The sequence below is a fragment of the Tamandua tetradactyla genome, chromosome X, assembly GCF_023851605.1.
Source record: "Tamandua tetradactyla isolate mTamTet1 chromosome X, mTamTet1.pri, whole genome shotgun sequence".
Lineage (NCBI taxonomy): Eukaryota > Metazoa > Chordata > Mammalia > Pilosa > Myrmecophagidae > Tamandua > Tamandua tetradactyla.
The window spans coordinates 92146237-92166270 of NC_135353.1; the positions used below are offsets into that span (position 1 = coordinate 92146237).

Consider the following 20034-nt stretch of genomic DNA (forward strand, 5'->3'; position numbering starts at 1 on the left):
CAGCAAGTTAGAGCAGTTGGAAATAAAAACCTAAAACTGTGGAATTGTAACCCATATCAAATTCTGCAATGTGTTCTACAACTAATTGTTTTGATGTACTTTAAAATTTAGTGCTTTTATGTATATATGTTATTTAAAGAGAAGGAAGAGTATAACAGAGAAGATAAGATTTAACAAATGAGTGTGACTGCTGAATCATTATATTGATATTTCTGCTGGCCTCCAGTGTCTTGAAGAAGCCAGAAGGAAAACAAAAAATCATGGAACTGTAACCCATACCAAACTTTAAAATCTGTTCAATAACTACTTGTTAAAATGTATTTGGGAATTTATTGCTTTTTTGTATATAAGTTATAATTCACAATAAAAAAGAAATGTTAATAAAAAAGAACTAGAGCTTCTGGCATCCTGGCTTAAAAATAATAATAATAATAAAATTGCCTTAAAGTTCCTTTCTGAGGTTTTAAGGAAGTTGACATATCTGAAATTAATTTGTGTAACCCATTAGCCTTGAGTGGAGAGCAGGTACTTGAACATATTGTAAATTTGAAAAGTAACTACATGGAGCTGAGAATGTATGAATTCTGCATTAAAGTGTCCCCTTGACAAAATGCACCCTGGAAATTCTCTGGAAAATGGTCAGCCAGCCTCCTATCTATCCAATTTCTCAAGCCAGATAGCAGAAGCCATGAACAGAGATCAGTATAGAGTTGGCTTTACCCAATGCCAAAGATCAAAAGTTATTGCCTATGTGTGAATTTTAAGAGAGATTATCAATAAGCAGTCTGAGAGTAGCCCAGCAGATTACTCGAGTTTAGCTCTGCTGATAGAAAAACAAATGTCAGATAAAGATCATAAAAACCTACAGATCAAATAGATGCAAACCTTGAAATGAATTTAAGTAGTCCAAGTAACCTTGGGCAAATGACCTCTAGGTCTTACTCACCTCATTCATAAAATTAAGGTAAAACCTTTCTTGCCAAAAATAGGAGGCTATATTAAATGATTCCTTCTTACTTAAAGTCTCTTAAATCCCTTGGTTTGTGGAGAGAAATTTCGGAGTATCAAAACCTAAACCAATAATATGGGGCAGAATTTCAAAGTTATTCTTTAAGAATTACAGATAGATATGTGCTTGGTTAAATCTGGTTTCCACAAAAGAACATAGTTTTCCTTAAAGAGAACTTGATAATTTATGTTTGGTGTTTTGTTCATACCAGATGAAGGTCCCCCTTCATCTCATTGCAATTATCTTTGTTCTAAGCTGTCACTAACAAAGAGTTCTCAGGGCTACAGAAACATCTGTTCTATCACTACAATGACCATTAGTGCAAGCTGGATTAGGGTAAAAGACATTCATCTAGCCCATAACTGCTTGAAAGATGGCTTGAAATATCAAAACAGAAAATAAGCAACATAATTTATAAAAAAAACAATTCGAAACTCCTTTGTAAAATGTAATGAAGAGCACATTTTCATTTTATCACACTCACTTGAGGTAGATAACAAATATTGTATTTCTTAAATTCAGGAAGCTAAAATCTATACCCAGACAATAGTTTTCATTCAAAGGAAATGTCTAGGCAGTGAGTAATAACACATAAGCAGAGTAATGCTTATCTGGATGTGGAGGTTAGGCATCTAACAATCTCAGCCATCCAAAGAATAGCCACAAAATTGGAATTCAGGGAACATCCACTGAATAGCCAGAAATAAATATACTGTCATCTGCCAACTTTGCTCAAGGAATAATTTACTTAGCATTATATGAAAACCATGAGGTTCCTAGTTAATTACATTTCCTGGCAGCTCTCAGCTTGTCACTAAATTACAGAGGACATCAAATCAATGGCAAATAAACCCATTGAGAAAAGACATCTGAAGATAAGGAGCAGTAAGAAATGTCAGCAATTGTAAGAGAACTTCAATTAGCAAACCATTTAACCTAGAGACACAGTTAGCAAAGCCATAAAGCTATCTAAGAAGATATTACGGCACAAGAGCACTGTACAACTTTGTGGATATTAAGGACCTTGAGTCATACAAGAAAAAAAGATTAAATTGATGTTTTTATAACCCATTTACTAGTAATAAAATAAAAGCTGTGAAGCAAACGCGATATGTCTTACACAGAATTCCACCTAAAATGGTTAAATATTCCAATTTTTTGACACTTAAAGGGGAAATTTTCAATTACTCCTGACAATACCAGAACATTTAAACATTCCTGTTCACTGGAAGTACTCTATTTGCCAAACTTAATTAGGGAATGATTTAATTCAATTCAATGAGCTGTTAGCAAAGACTGACTATATACAAAATATAAGCTAAGGGGGATGCAAGGGTAGTTCCGTGGTAGGATTCTCGCCTGCCATGCAGGAGACCCAGGTTTGATTTCTGGTCGATGTACATCCCAAAAAACAAACAAACAAGCAAAAACAAACAAACAAAGATTCAACATATGGTGCTGCAATAACGGGGTACTCACATGGAAAAATAATGAAATGTTACCCCGCCATACAGCATACAAAAAAAAAGAAAAAGAAAAAATATAATCTTTCTTTTTCACACATATTCTCACCTATCTAATGGAAAAGAGAGGCATGGCCACAAGTAACTAGTGTAAGAAATATAGTGAGAAATGCTGTCAGAAAGAGACATTCAATGTGATGGTCAACAGAGGTGTGAAGAAGTGAGTTCTGCATTCTGCCTAGGGGGAACCTGGGAAAGCCTACCAGCCTAGCAAAGATTTGCACAGTTCCTGAAGGGTAAAGATAGTGGAAGCTAGAGCAACATGATAAATGTGCATGGCAAATTTAAGCAAACGCAAATATTCTGGTATAACAAGAGGAAGAGAGATATTGTAAGAGATAAGGCAAAAAGATCATTGAGTAACAAGCTGCATTTTGAATTTTATCCTGTGGGTAATGGGAAGACATTAAAAGTTTTTGAGCAAGAGAATAACGAGAAAAGCCTTTCTTGAAGAAAATTGTTCTAGCATGGGGAATTATTGTAACCATTCAGAAGAAAAAATGAATTCTGAAATTGGGATAGCCACAGTGGCAGCAGAAATGTGGTCTTATATATATTATCTTTTCTAATGCCCAGGGAATCTTCAAATATGCCCTTTATCTTCTTGGGATGAATTTCTCAGGCTCAAGTAAAACTGAAATCCTATCATTTCAAATCTGAAAGATTTCTAAAAAATTACCAAGAGAACTTCTTGGGAAGATGGCAGAGTAGGGGGCTATAGTGCTAAATTCTTGCCCACAAAATCTAGTGAATGGGTAAAAAATGTGTGAAACAATTATTCTAGGAATACAGAGCCCAAGGGAGCTGTGCTGATTTGAAATCTTTGTGTACCCCAGAAAAACCATGTTCTGTAACCCTGATTTAATATTGTAGGGGTGGATCTTTTCTGATTAAGTTGTTTCCATGGAGATGGGACTAACCCATTTGTGGGGAGGATTTTGATTAAGTGGTTTCTGAGGAGATGTGTCTCCACTCTTTTAAACTGGGTCTTAACCCACTTACTGGAGTCATTTAAGAGGGAACCATTTTGGGAGAAGCTCAGATCTGACACAGACAGACATTTAGAGATGCAAAAAGAAAATGCCCATGGGGAAGCTGTGGGAAACCAGAAGCCAAAGTACCAGCAAATGCCAGCCACATGCCTTCCAGCTGGCAGAGGTGTTCCAGGTGCCATTGGCCTTTCCTGAGTCAAGCTATCTTTATCTGGATGCCATAGTTTGGACATTTTTATGATCTTATAACTGTAACTTTGTAACTTAATAAATTCCCCCTTTTGAAAGCTATTCTGTTTCTGGTATACTGCATTCTGGCAGCTTTAGCAAACTAAAACAGATTTTTGTAACAGAGAAGTGGGGTGCTGTGGTTTTCAAATACAAAGCATGTTGAAACAGCTTTTAACATGAATATGAGGAAGATTCTAAAAGAATTATGATATACTTGATAGAAAAGGCCTGAATTGCTTTGAAGAGACTGATGTAGAAATATGTACTCTAAAGATACTTCCCATAATGCCTTAGACAGAAATTATTGCCAACTGGAAGGAAGGCAATCCTTATTTTAAAGTGGCAGAGATTTTTGGAAAAATTAAGTACTGTTGTTAGATGAATGGGAAAATTTAAAAGCCATAAGTTGGGACACATAGCCGAAAAGATTTCCAAATTAAATGTAGAAAATGCAGCCTAGTTTCTACTTGCAGCTTATAGTAAAATTCAGCAGGAAATGGATAAGCTGGGAACTGAACTCTTGGATATAACAAAGAAACCAGAAATCGATGGTCTGGAAAATTCTGAGCTTCCAGAAAGTGAGACCCCAGAGAATAGTCCCCCACATGAGGATTTAATCAAATATGGATCTAGTCAGCCATTACAGGACAAGCAAGGATGGCATATGGAGTTATCCAGAAAGGATTTTTGGAAAGCCCTATTGTGTGATGGCTATGATCCCTGCATACTGCATAGAAAACTGACAAGAATGTTGTGGGGTCTTACAAATAGATCCATGGCCAGGCTGGACTAAAAAGGACATAAAAGAGACAAACTGAAGGAATAACAACTTCAGAGGCAGAAAGATGGAAGATAAGGTCTGAAGGCAGGAAATCTTGGACCAGGAAAGTGGACCCACCCATATATGTGGAGAAGGTGCGTTTTCCCCAGTAGCAGAGGGTGAGTCTTCTGCCTCATTCTGCAGGAAGTTTTGCCACCTCAGGTCTTAGAAAGCGGAGCACAATGCTCTGATGTTTGGAGAGGTTGGGGCCAAAAAAATGGTGATCTAATAACCCCTCAATATTTCATCCCTCACCCCAGTTTTTTGAGAGGACAGGGTCACTGTGTAAGCCCATGGAAAGGATGGGACTGCCTATCAAGCCCCAAGGAGTGACTCTCAGAATTTGAAATCTAATGGAGTTTAATCTCTGGTTTTAGGAATTTTCTGGGTCCAGTGACCCCTGTCTTCCTTCCAATTTCTCCCTATGGAAATGGGAGTATTTATCCTATTACTGTCCTTCTTTATATATTGGCAGCAGATAACTTGTTATGAGTTTCACTTGTTAGCAGCCAGAGGACAATTTCTGTCTTGTGATAGACCAAGCCTATGACTGACTTTGATGAGATTTTGTACTGTTCTGATTTTGTACTGTTACTGAAATGGTTTAAGGCTTTTGTGGTACTTTGATGGAATGAATATATTTTGTATATTAAAAAAACATGTCTTTAGGGGGTCCTCAGACCACTTTGTCAACAATTTTCCACTCATGTTGCTTCCATGTCCCTGACCATCCAGTCAAACGATTGGCAACAGTCCATGAATCAATATACAAATACACTCTGGCTATTTCTCCTTCCAAAAGTGAACAAACAGGTACACTACTTGGAATTCTGCCCACTGGGAGGATTTCCTCTGCCATTGTCCTTCAGGGATGTCCCAGGAAGGGCCTGTAGTGCTGCAACTGTCCACTTCTTTGTGGTACTTGCATATTATACACAATCATCCGTAAACTAGGGCTGAGTTTTCTCTTCCTCATTCAACTCATTGTGAGAAACTCCCCAAGATGCCATATCTCTGGTCTAAGAAACAGAAACCAATGTGGCAAGGGTGGGGCCCATGAGAATTTGGGCCATTTCTACATGCATCTTACTTGTACCTTCATAACTTGCTCAAAACCTATCTCATATATATCATTTCCATTTTATGGTGCAGTGCTCCTCTGCATGCCCAGCTTGATGGTTGATGGGTTAGACAACACCCAGTTCATGATAGGCAACTTGGGTCTCATGGTAACTTGATGGCCCATGGTTAAGAATTTGGTCTCCACTTAAATCCAGTAGCAGGCCAAAAGCTGTTTATCAAAGGAGATTAGTTATCTGCAGAGGATAGCAAGACACAGCTCCAAAGTTTTGGGGATCTGTATTGTGATTCTATTAGAAGGGCCTGCCAAAGGCTCTAGACAGAATCTCTATCTTCCAATGACACTTCCAGCACCATTGGATCTGCTGGATCATATGGTCCAAGTGGCACAGCAGCTTACACAGCAGTCTGGCCCTGTCACAGAGCTTCCTCTTGTTCCATTCCTCACTCAAAATGAGCAGCTTTTCTGGTCTCTCAGTAAATGTGCCAGAGTAGCCACCCAAATGAGGAATATGCTGTCTCCAAAATCCAAAGAAGCCTACTAGGCATTGCACCTATTTTTTATCATAAGAGGAATGAGATGCAACCGATTATACTTTTACCTCAGAAGGGAAATCTCAACATGGCCCACACCACAGGGCAGCTAGAAATTTCACTGAATTTGAAGTCCCCTGTATTTTTGTTGGATTTGATTCCCATCCTCTGACACGCACATGCCTTACCAATAAATCTAGAGTAGCTACTACTTCTTGCTCACTAGATCTAATCAACATATTATCAATAATAATGGACCAGTGATAACATTTGGGAGGGGGAAATGATCAAGGCCCCAATGGACAAGATTATGATGTAAGGCTGGAGAGTTGATATACCCCTAAGATGGGATACTGAAGGTATATTTCTGGCCTTACCAGCTGAAAGCAAACTGTTTCTTATGATCATTACTAATAGCAATAAAAGATTTATGATAATCCAGTATAATACTCTAAGATTCATCTGTTTTATGCACCATACAAATAAGAAAGTTGAATGTGGTGGGAATCACCACCCCTATATCCTTCAAACCCTTGATGGTAGCACAATATCAACTTGGCTTTTCCTACCACAATAGCCCTCACTCCACAAGTCATGGAACCAATGTTGGGATTCTGTCTGTTGCTCTGTAGACTTACTCCAATTATGCATTCTGGAACTGGAGAGATAAACATAGAATTGGTCCAGCCACCCACTGGACCCACTGTGTGATAACAAGTAAGAATTTAGTAGACTGCACATCTATTTTACTTCTATGTACCCCAGATCTACTAGCAAAGGCCATAAGTCTCTGAGAGTCAGACTATTTTGATTACTGCTTTGAGTCTCCTGTCCATTATGGTAACCATGCGCACCTTGTCTTAGTCCATTAAGTGCTGCCACTTGGCTTCTGCCATGTTGGGATCTGATCATCCCCAACGTGTTTAAAGATTCCATTTCAGTGACAGTAGTTCCCACAGTAATACCTGACCCTACAGAGAACAGCAATCACAAAGCTCCTCAGAGATGATGGAGTTAGTCATGATAATGAATGAATGCAGGGTCCTCTGTGTGATGCATACAAAAGCCAATCTGTGACATCAGCGTTTCAAAGAGAGAAATAATTTAATGCTGCATATGAAGCAGGAGATCTGATGTTTGATCTATCAGTTAAAAAATCTGTCTTCTGGAGTCTAAGAAGTTCAGTGATTTCATGGATTCGAATAAGAGTCAATGAAATTGTTACTATTACAATAGTTAGTATATTCAGGCTGAGAGTAGGCTAGAATTACCTTTACAACAATACCGTAGACAAGGTTGAGACTAGGCAGTAATAAGCATTAGAACAGTGAATATAAACAACGGTGAGACTAGACTACAATAAGACTAGCTGAGTTTCAGCAATTTCAGATATTAACTTACGTCTATTCTACAATATAAAAAGAATAAACATTATATAATGACTCAGTAATCATAATCATTTGTTAATTCCTAATTTCTCAGTTAAAGTCTCACAAGTTTTATCCTGCTGTAAAGTGTGCCCTCTAGACATTCCTGGGGTGGGTGAGAAGTCTTTATGGTAAATCCCATTTAACATACCAATCTCTCTAAGCCTTGGGATCCCCTCATCTACATAATGCCAGAGAAATTTTGGCATTTCAATCTCAGGTAATTTCAGCCACGTTTTGATCCATATTTTAAACAATCAACCAAGCAAACTCTTAAAGCCCTTTTTAACCCCTCAAGCTACAACAATGAATCCAATATCTCTACCTAGTGGTCCCATAATCAATAAACTTAGTCTCATTCAACTTCATATTCCTTCCATAAAGAATAGAATTAAGTTCAGCTTTCACACAAAATGGCATGGAATGGGAGAAATGAAACATACTAAATAAAGGGCTACAAAATCTTCCCAGATACTGATCTGAGGCATGGGCAGGAGAAGGAGAAGACCTCTGATATAAACCTAGAATTGGCATCAGATCCTTATATGGGTAAAAACAAGTTTAAATAAGTAATGACCAGGGTCACTGGAATGTAAAGTATAATCAAAAGTGGGAACTTTTGGTAGAAGATTTGAACTAGGTAGACTACTTGGATAGGCTGTACCTCTGGAGTACCCAGAGGTACAGCAGAGAAACAGGGGAGGGACTTGTGTGCTAGGTTTAGGGAATAAATGCTGCTGCTTTCTGTCACTTGATGCCACAGCCACCACATTTTGGTTGCATGTCCATTCTTACAAGATCATGAATAAATTCTTTTCTTCTTCACAATTGGGTAAGCATTTATTCTCTTTCAGGTACAGCTTTTTCCTAACAATTCTGGGGGCTTGTCCAGGATCAGAGGCTTTGGAGGAGGACCTTCAGGGAGGATGAAGGGAAGGTGCACTCTAACGGTTGAATGGCTTCATGTTCTGCCCTTGGGGTCCACTTTCAACAGTCAGAAGGACCCAAGACCAGATGCTTGGACCCACCAATAGTGAGCAAGAAAAGGGTGAAGGGAAAATCTGCCTCACAGTGACCAGGTAACTCTGGGCATGGACCAAGATAAGAAAAAGGACTATTAAGTATTATCTCAGTGGTCAAAAAAATTCTGATAAGCCTGAGGTTGAGTAAGCAAGTGCAGAGTCCCAATCCACTGTTCCTTTCCCCAGCAAGGTAAAGGGCTGGAGATGGATGAAGTGAAATGGTGGTGAGAGAAAGAAATCCAGGCAAGACTCAGAACTGATAAAAGGGGCAGTTGGCTGGCCAGGGAAAAATAGAATGGGGTATCTATAGAGTCCTCCAGGAACATTCCTCTCGATAGTCCATTAGGGAGAATGTTAGAACATTGAACTGATAGTCGAAACAAGGGTAACGACAAAAAGAAAATTATTAAATACTGCTGTCACATTAGAACAAAAGAAAGCATTGTGCCACCCAATGTATTCTGGCCAAAATATGGGGCAGATGAGGACTGGCTCTGTGTTGACCTCTTACTTTATGTTAATGGAAAGAAACCCTTCTCCAAAGAGGAGTCTGATTATGCTATGTGTTCGCTAAAAGGATGGGGGACCACACTTTATCCCATAAAAATTAAAACCCAGATCCAGAGATTAAATCTTTAGAAATTAGGGCCTGGGATCCTTTGTTGAACCTTCCCCCACCCTATGCTCCCCCACCCACCCAGGGCAGGGACGGCTGGACCTGAAGTCTCAATGGAACTAACCCACGTTCCACCCTAGGGAAATGGTGGGCCAATCGGGGCCCACTGCCCCACCTGTTACAATCCACCAATAATTAAGGAAGGAGTTGGAACAGTGTAAGAAAGACATACAAAGTTTTTATTTACAGAGGCCCCTGAGGAAGAAAGGGTGAAAGAACATTGACTTGCTGAGTCCCTATACCCTCTGAGAGAAGTAACTATTAGACCAGGAGAAACCACTTCATTGAATAGCACAGAAGTAAGGAACTTTAACAGAGAAAGGAAATCATTAAAGGATAACCCAGCAGGGTTAGCTGAACAATTGGATCAGTTCTTATGCCCCAGTTTATATACCTGGCCCAAACTTATGTCCACTTTAAATATCCTCTTTATGGGAGAAGAAAGGGGAATGGTGAAGAGTGTGGCTATGAACGAATGGGAGAGACAGCAGCTGTCCAGACAAGGGATAATGGTAGCAGAGCAAAAATTCCCCAATGTAAACCCCAATTGGGATAATAATGATCAGGAAAATAGAGCACAAATGAAGGCTCTTAGAGACCTCATTATACAAAGAATAAAACTGGCTGTACCCAAATCTCAGAACTTAAATAGGACCTTTGAAGTGACTCAAGAAAATGATGAAAGTGCCTCTGCTTACCAGCAAAGGTTGAGGGACCAAGTGAATGAAATACTCAGGAATGACCCTGATAGTACTGTGGCTCAAGGAATGCTAAAGTTCAGCAATGTAAAGGGGTCTTAGCCTGACATTCAGAAAAAAATTCAGAAAATAGATGGATGGACAGATGGATAAACCTCTGGAGGAGTTATTGAGAGAGTCTCAGAAGTATTTGTAAGAAGGGAGGAGAAAAGGCAGAAGCCAAAAACTTAAAGTCATGCTGAGCATGGTTGACCACATCATGAAGTGATCAGAGACAAAGCAGGGAGGAGAGGCTGAGGAGATATGGGGAAGCAGTTTGGGCCAAATTGGATAAAACAGTACAGGACTCCACATGGTGTTATCACTGTGGGAAACCTGGTCATTTCAAAAAGGAGTGTCCAAGTTTAGGGAAAGAAGGTCAGATAATACCCCTGATGAATTTTGAGGACTGTGGGGGGTCAGAGGCTCCTTGTCTCAAGAGCCCACCAGGAGCCTTTAATAAATCTGAAGATGGGCACATATCAGAAAGAAATTATATTACTGGTAGACACCGGGGCAGCTTGATCTTCTCTGAACCGTATCCCAAAGGTGATCAAATGCTCCAGTAGCTCCCTCACAGTTTTTTTTTGGGGGGGGAGCAAGAGGGGGTAAGAGGGGAAGGATTTCAAGTCCCCATTTTCAAACCTACTAACATCTGTTGGGAAGATAACCAAATTATAAGCCCCCTGCCGTACATCCCAGAAGCTGGGAGTAACTTGTTGGGAAGGGATCTGATATGACCCATTGAACTGAATCTGGAGGTAAGGGATGGCCAAATAGAAGTGGTCTTAGTCTTGTTTACCAAAGAAGATGAGAAGGACATCCAAGGAGAATGGGTGAGAGAGGGAAATGGGGTGTTGCAGTTCCCCCTATCAAAATTAAAATGAAAAACAAAAGGGAACCAGGCCTCAGGCCATTTCAGAGCATACAAGTTAATTACAACAAGATGCTTCCAGTAGGATGACTAAACTATATTCTGGTTCTTGTAGACCATCTAACAGGATAGGTGGAGATGTATCTTCTAGCCTTGGCTACAGCATCAGGAACTTCCAAGATTACCCTTGAACAAATTGTTCCCCACTATGGATTAGTAGAAAATATTGACACCAACAATGGTAGCACTTTACTTCTCATGTGCTGCCAGATGTCATGCAAAGCTTAAGTATTGTATGGGATTTTCACACACCCTGGCAACCACCATTCTTAGGAGGGGTGGAAATAATGAATCAGACCTTGAAGAAATATCTTTACTAAGTGTCTACACATAGCTCTGCTAAGAATTAAAATTACCCCTAGAAAAAAATTAGGGATCTCCCCCTATGAGATGCTCTTTGGCTTGCTTTTTCCCAGGAAAATTAGAGATCTCCCTTCTTTGATTCAAAGGACTTCTTCCTTAAGAAGTCATTCCTTAGGCAGTGCAGTTTGCTGGCCCAGACCCTGCCTCTTGAATTTGCTGTCCATCAGCACCAACCCAGCAGTTGGATCCTCATCAAATTGTGGAAAGAATCCAAACTCCAACCAGCCTGGGAAAGACCCTATCAAGTTCTGTTGACAACTGAGAGAGCAGGCTGGATGGCAGAGAAAGGCTGGACTCACTACACCCAAGTGAAAGGACCAGTATCTGAGGTGGATGATAAGTACCCAATAATGCAGTCTGATTTCTGGGAAATAACTCCAACTTTGGACCCTTTAAAGATTTCTAGAGAGGTAATAGTTGGGAAGGTAAAAGGGGGCTTTGAGTTCAGGGTTTGGATTCTGTATTTTAGTCTAACATAGTTAATAGTGACTCTGGTCAGAGAGTCCTGCCCAAAGAAAACAGATGAAGGATTAAAAGCTTAGCCTAACAATAAATTTACTTTTACTAGCTATAGTGTGCCAAGCTGCAAAACAGATATGGTACCCGGTTGCATTAATAATAAATGTGACCAAAGGTTTACAGTCCCAGACTGTACAGTTCGATGCTTGCTGAGTAATAGACTGTGGGGATTTAGTGAGTCAATGGCAATTGAGTTGGGGTAAAAAGTACCTATGTCCAGAACCAGTAGGAAGTAATCCCAAATACCTCTCTTGGCCATAGGGGCCTTGCCCCTCCGGGTCTTATGTGTGGTTAATTACCCAGCATAAGGGGTGGACCGCCAACACAAACACTCAGTTACAGAGTAAAATCACCTTGTATAAAGGAAACACCTCACCAGATTTGCAAAGATCTTCAGTGTCACTCAGTGGTGATAACCATCAAAAAAGCAGACAAATATCCAGCAGGGGGCAGCAGCAGAGATGCGGTAGTAACTGATAGAATATATAGGATGGGGACAGACCTCACTGGAAAAGACCTTCTGGGAAGGTTCAGGATACAAGTTCTCTCTCCGACACCAGTAACAACCTGTCAAGCTAGCCCTGCAGTGGCGCCAAAAGACACCCAGCTGGAGGCTATGGCAGAGTGCCCAGCAGCTGAGTTCTTGTAGAATGATGGAAAACCTCATGACAAGGTTGAAAACAACCTTGCGGGATTGCGCCAGCTAGGCATTCTGTCTTTCCCTCTCACAATGAGTCCTCCTTCCTTATATTATCCCTTACATTATTTTCCTTTTTTTCCCCATGGGCAGGCCCCTGGAATGGAATCTGGTGGCTGGCATGGCAGGCAAGAACTCTATTTTCTGAGCCACCATGGCCCACCCTCTTGGCTAATTCTTGATAAACAACTTTGAGTAAAAACAAGTCCCGTTAATGATCAAAATACATGCACATGTACTTCTCTGGAATGTATGACTTCAGCCTTGTTTTGAAAAACAACTACTGTAGCAGAAGTATATAATCAACTGAATAACTTTAATAAACAGCTTTTTGCCTCTCAAGAAGCTCACTTCTTCTTTCTTTCCATGTGTCTCCCCTAAAACTCTCTGCAGGACAGAGAATTCAGAGGTAAGAGAGGTCAGTTCCCCAATTCAGAATGATTCCAAAGTTGTCAGGATGGTTAAGGCAGAAGATTTGAAGCAAACCATCGAAATGGAGACAAGGTATGGAAATACAAATGCCTAGGTGGAATGGATTAAATATACAGTCCAGAGTCTAAACAAAATCAACTGTTATGCTTGTGCAAGATATCAACCCACTGCTCTTATAGTGCCCTTTCCAAAAGGAATAGAAGAACATGAAGAGGAGTTCGGATGTATGATACTCCTTTTACAGAACATTACTCCTGGTAAAAATTGTAGTACATTGTCCTCTCTTTCCCTCCAATCAAGAGTAGAAAAGTCAAAGCCATACTGGCTTCCTGCCTCAGTCCAAGAAACCACTGTGCTAATCGCTCTAGAGATAAGGATCTTGGGACCCACGACGTCGTGTACACATGCATGGAATGTGACTGAGAATAGTATCAGCAATTTCTCCAGTTTAACCATACCCTAAGCAGACCTTTGGTGGTATTGTGTAAAGGGCATCTTCTGACCAGTATTACCTAAGAAGTGGAAGAGGACCTGCTCTGGTTCAATTGACCAAATTCACCTTGGCATTTGAAAAGGAAGAAGAAGTTCTAACCCAAAGAATAAAAAGAAGAATTTTACTTAGTTCCTTTGATGATCAGATTTATTTAGATACGAGAGGGATTCCACAGGGAATTCCAGATGAGTTTAAGGCTAGAAAACAAGTAGCTGCATAATTTGATCACCTTTATTCTGATGGATCGCCACTAACAGAAATTTGAATTGGATTAATTTTATATATATAAAATCAGCAGAGATTTATCAATTACACTAAGGATGCAGTTAAAGGAATAGCAGAACAGTTGGATGCTACTGGCCAAATGACATGGGAAAATAGAATAGCCCCAGGTATGATGTTAGCTGAAAAGGGAGGTGTTTGCGTTTTGATCAAGTGTAGTTGTTGTACATTTATCCCTAATAATACAGCCCCAGATGGAGCTATCACCAAAGCTCCTCAATGCCTAATAGTCTTATCTGAAGGGTTAATGGATAATTCAGGCATTGGTAACCCCCTCATGCAATGGTTAGAAGCTGGTTTAGGAAATGGTAAGTGGTAGCACTGTCTGTTTTGACTTCTTTAATCATTGTAGTCAGGGCACTCACAGCAATTGGGAATTGCATCATCCCATGCAGATGGGGGCTAACTCAAAGACTTAGTGAGACTGCCCTAACCAAGCAAATGCCTGTTCAGTACAGACAAAAAAAATTGTACCCCCCTAAAGAAGAAGATCCCTATGATGAAGAATGTGAAAAAGCTCTTGTCAAGTTTGCAAAAAGAACAAAATTGTGAAAACTCAAAAGGTTCAGAAGAAAGAAGGGGAAATTGTAAGAATAGAATTAAGTTTAGTCTTCACCCAAAATGGCACAGAGTAGGAGAAATGAAACTTACTAAACAAAGGGCTGCAAAATCTTCTCAAACAAGTCTCATGGGGAGAGGAAGGAGAGCGCCTCTGATGCAAGCCTAGAATTGGTGCCATATCCTTATATGTATAAAAACAAGTTTAAATGAGTAATGACCAGGGTCACCGGGATGTAAAGTATAATCAAAAGCAAGAGCTTTTGGTTTTTGAACTAGGTAGACTGCTCAGATAGGCTGTAACCTCTGGAATATCCAATCAGCGGACAAACAGGGGAGGAATCTGTGTGCTAGGTTTAGGGAATAAATGCTGCTGCTTTCTGTCCCTTGGTGTGCCAGCCACCACATTTTGGTTGCATATCCATTCTTGCAAGATCATGAATGAATTATTTTCTTCTCCATAATCGGGTGAGCATTTTTTTCTCTTTCAGGTATGGCTTTCTTTCTAACACTTTCACCATTATCCTATAGCCTTAATATCCATTCCCAACCATATTCCCCTGATTTCTGTCTATGTAAATTGGAAAACTACTGTAGTTCTTTTGGAATATAGTGCATCTCTTCATGGGTCACGTTTTGCATTTTGCCTTTTGGGACCTTTTGAGATTTAAGTATAGTTATAGGTCTGGAAGGAAAGAGGGATGATGGGGGTGGGTCATGGGATGAATTAGAAGTGTCTTGCAAGCAAATGACCTCAGAGTACCCTTGTAGTTTCACTTGGTGAAACAGGATTAATCTCTCCAGACAGAGGAATGGAAATTGTTTCCTTAAGGAAGGGTGGTTACAGGTTTATCAGGCACTGTAGGGTTAATTCCTTCAGGTGGAAGTTGGATACAGATACTTCAGGGCAGGATGGAGGTCAGGAAATTTTTCCTCAAGACAAGCTGGAGGTTGGGTGGCTGTTTCCTTAGGGAAGCCCATTATGGCTTTATCTGGCAAAGGCTCATCATAATCTAGGTTTTCAATGTCTCCAATGATATCATTATCAACCTATATGTCCCCATTTTGGTTTGCTAATACTGCTGGAATGCAATATACCAGAAAAGAAATGTTTTTTACAAAGGAGATTTATTAAGTTACAAATTTACAGTTCTAAGGCTTTAAAATGTCCAAACGAAGGCATCCAGAGAAAGATACCTTAACTCCAAAGAAAGGCTGAATGGCATCCAGGATTTCTTTGTCAGCTGGGAATTTACATGGCTGGCATCTGCTAGTCCTTGTTCCTGGTTCCATTGTTTCCAGCTTCTGATTCCAGTATCTTCCTCTCTCAGTGTCTGTGTGTCCACATTTAGCTGCTCCAGGGCAAAACTCTTGGTTTTAACTCCTAGCTTAGCATCTCTTTGTGTTGGGTATTTCTTCTTTTCTGGTTCTATATATTTCTATGTATCATTGCTTGGCACCTGGGCTATTTCTCGTTTCATCTCCAAATGTCTCTGTCAACAGTCCAAGCATCTCCAAATGTCTATGTCTGTGTTGGTTCTGAAGCAACTGCAAAATGTTTCCGCTTTTAAAGGACTCCAGTAAACTAATCGAGACCCAACTTGAATGGGCAACATCACATCTCCATCTAGAGGCCACACCCACAATTGAATGGGTCAGTTTCCATCAAAACAATCTAATCACATGTACCCACTCTAAACAATAAGTCTGGCCCCACAAGATTGAATTCGGAAAGAGAACATGGTTTTTCTGGGGTACATAACAGTTTGAAACTAGCAGAGTCTCCATTCCAATTTTTCAGGATCCCATTCCTTTCCAGTAAATACCCTCATTTTAACTGCAGATGCACTGAAAGTTTGTGATTTTAGTTTACGTTATAATTATAATTTTACACTATAATTCTGCCACTTGCACAATGAGACTCTGGGTCTGCTTTCCAGAAATCTGAAGTCTGCAGCTATAGGAAATAAGAGTTTCTTTCAGGGCACACATAGAAACTTGAACATACTTGATGTAGTGCTTAAGTTTCAAGTTTGAGGACTTCAGCTCATCCCTTTCTTTTATAACTGTGTCCAGCATATTTGGAGACAACCAGTAACATCATTATAACTTTCAACACCACAAAACTGTATTAAGATGTAAAAAACACTCTCACCCAGAGCCTTGCCTCTTATAAAAACTTAGTAGTCATATTCAGTAGTTATATTTTGCATATTTCTATTGCTAATTCACTCCATGGATTATCTGTGCCATCTTGATTACTGTAAATAGTCATTAGTGCCTTTGAATCTAACCAGAGTGAACCAATGACAAAAACCCCAGAACTAATTCAGAAATCTCATTCTTAAGATTGTTTCTCAATAACCACTCCTGGTACAAAAGCTGTATTAGTCAGGCTTCTTAAGTGAAGCAGATCTTGACAGGAAATATCTGTAAATATTATGAGATTTTATAAAACCGTCATGAGATATAAAAAATATATGAGATTTTACACAACTGGGGAGATGCAAGAGTTCAAATTCTGTAGGGCAGGCTACAAGTGGGAACTCTGATAAAAGTTTTGTCAAATTCACCAGGAGAAGTTGGACGGCTGAAAGGGAGATGAAAATTCTGTCTTCTGACTGCTGAAATCTTCATTTCTGCTTTTATAGCCTTCAAACTATTTGATGAAACATCTCTCATTGCTGAAGGTAATCTCCTCAGTTGAATGTAGATGTAATCAACCATAGATGCAATCAATTTGATAATGATTTGAGTCCATGAAATGTCCTCGAGTAACAATTAGACCAGCGGTTGCTTGAGCAGACAACTAGGCACCATTACTTGGCCAAGTTGACACATGAATCTAACCATCACAATCTACAAGGCAATGACTTGTTAGACTTTACATCCAAAGCACAAGTAATGAAAGAAAAATAAATAAGACCACCTCAAATGTGAAGATTTTGTGCTTCAAAAGACTTTGTCAAAAGGTTAAAAGGCAACTTACCCAATGGGAGAAAATATTTGGAAACCACATGTGCTGGTCTAAAAGGATGTATGCCCCCTAGAAAAGCCATGTTTTAATCTAAATCCCATTTCATAAAGGCATAATAATCCCTACTCAATACTGTATGTTTGAAACTGTAATCAGATCATCTCCCTGGAGGTGTGATTTAATCAAGAGTGGTTGTTAAACTAGATTAGGTGATGTCTTGTCTCCACCCATTTGAGTGGGTCTTCACAAGTTTCTGGAGTCCTATGAAAGAGGAAACATTTTGGAGAATGAAGGAGATTTGGAGAGAGTAGAGAACGCTGCAGCACCATGAAGCAGAGAGTCCATGAGCCAGGGACCTTTGGAGATGAAAAAGGAAAATGCCTCCTGGGAAGCTTCATGAAACTGGAAGCCAGGAGAAGAAGCTAGCAGATGATGCCATGTCCACCGTGTGCCCTTCCAGATGAGAGAGGAACCCTGACCGTGTTCACCATGTGCCTTTCCAGATGAGAGAGAAATTGTGACTGTGTTTGTCATGTGCCTTCTCACTTGAGAGAGAAACCCTGAACTTCATCGGCCTTCTTGAACCAAGGTATCTTTCCCTGGATGCATTTGATTGGATATTTCTATAGACTTGTTTTAATTGGGACATTTTCTTGGCCTTAGAACTGTAAACTAGCAATTTATTAAATTCCCCTTTTTAAAAGCCATTCTATTTCTGGTATATTGAATTCCAGTAGCTAGCAAACTAGAACAGATTTTGGTACCTGAGGAGTGGGGTGCTGCTGCAGTTTACAAATACCAAACATGTTGGAACGGCTTTTTAAATGGATAAGGGGAAGACTTTGGAGGAGTTGTGAGAAGCTTGATAGAGAAGGCCTAGAATGCTTTAAAGAGACTATTAGTAGAAATGTGGACTCAAAAGATACCTGTGACGAAGCTCTAGACAGAAATGAGGCATCTGTTATTTCAAACTGGAAGGAAGGTGATCCTAGTTTTAAAATAGCAGATAATCGGACAAAATTGAACAGTGGCTCCCTCACTCACTCACTCACTCCCTCGCGCACTCGCCCCTCCTTCCCTCCCCTCCCCTCCCAAGCTCTTTGGTCTTCAGCTAGGGAGGATGTCAGCTCTTCACCCTCCAGTGACCTGGCCCTCTTGCTGTTGCTGGTGTCTGGCTCCTTCCTCCCAGGGCCAGGCGCCACTCAGAATGAGCCAAGGATTGTCACCAGTGAAGAGGTCATTGTTTGAGAGAGAAAGAGCCTTGTCCTCCCCATCACCCTGCAATGTAACCTCACCTCCAGCTCTCATACCCTTTCATACAGCTACTGGACAAAGAATGGTGTAGAACTCCCTGCCACTTGTAAGAATGTCAGCAACGTGGAATACAGGATCAGTAAGCCAAGAGCTGAGGATTCAGGTGAAAACCACTGTGTATATCACTTTGTCAGTGCTGCTAAAGCAAATGCCACCATTGAAGTGAAAGCTGCTCCTGACATCACTGGCCATAAGCAGAGCGAGAACAAGAATGAAGGGCAGGATGCCGTGATGTACTGCAAGTCAGTTGGCTACCCCAATCCAGACTGGATGTGATTCAAAAAGGAGAATGGTATGCTCCTGGAGATTGTCAATATCTCTGGCCAGTGATCAACAAGGAAAATTATACTGAACTGACCATTGTGAACCTCCAGATCACAGAAGACCCTGACAAGTATGAATGTAAAACAACCAACTCCATTGGCCCTGACTCTGTCATCACCATCCTCAGGGTGCAGAGCCACCTGGCCTCACTCTGGGCTTTCTTGGGAATTCTAGCTGAAATTATCATACTTGTGCTGATCATTGTTGTATATGAGAATGTAGCAGGCAGGCCTCCCCCCCTTTCTGGTTTAGCTGTGCTCTCTGTGGAAAATCCCCAAACCCCCTCTCCTTGCAGGCAAGTGAGATAAGACACATTCCTGGGATAGAAAGCCCCTCCTCTAGCCTTCAGGAACTGGTGAAGATGCAGGTAGGCAAGAGAAGACATTCCTGGGGTGGGGGCCCCTCAACGGTTCAGCTCTGGGCCATTCTCAACTTAAATCAGCCAATTGTTTACCTTGTCTTTAACATGTCATACAGTCTACAAAAGCTAAGGTTGCCTTTTGTTTAGGGCTCAGACTTTCAGAGGCTACTCAGCTGAGCCCTATGGCTATAGAAAATAAAACCTGCTTCCTGAAACTTCGGATCCTTAGTCTCAGCCTGTTCTGACTTTGCAGAACATTCCTGGAGGCCTGCAGCCTCATTCCTGGTTTTCACGCTACAAGAAAAGGAAGAGGCCAGATGAAGTTCCTGACAACGATGAACCAGCTGGGCCAATGAAAACCAACTCTACCAACAATCACAAAGATAAAGACTTGTGCCAGAGAAACACAAATTAAGTACTGCTTTTCATATACAGGAAGACTTGTGAGCAGTCCATTATGCAGAAATTGAGTCCCACCCAAGGACCACAGTTCACAGACCTTTTTTTTCTGGCTTTGCAATGTTTGTTTAAATCATTTAGAAAAATGCCTTTGAGACCCATCCATGTTGCTGCGTGTGCGAGTTCTTTCCTTTTCAGTGCTGAGTAGCTATCATTTGGATGTACCACAGTTTGTTCCCTAACTGAGGGATATTTGGGTGTTTGAGCTTTTTGCATTAATGAATAAAGCTGCTGAAAACATTGAAAACAATTGAATAGTAGCTTTGACTG

At 40.4% G+C, this 20034-nt stretch overlaps 1 pseudogene; it reads left to right on the forward strand.

Moving 5' to 3' along the window:
- Nucleotides 1–19792, forward strand: part of LOC143671935 (neuroplastin pseudogene) — a 133744-nt pseudogene extending 113952 nt beyond the window's left edge.
- The last annotated feature ends 242 nt before the right edge of the window (nt 19793–20034 follow it).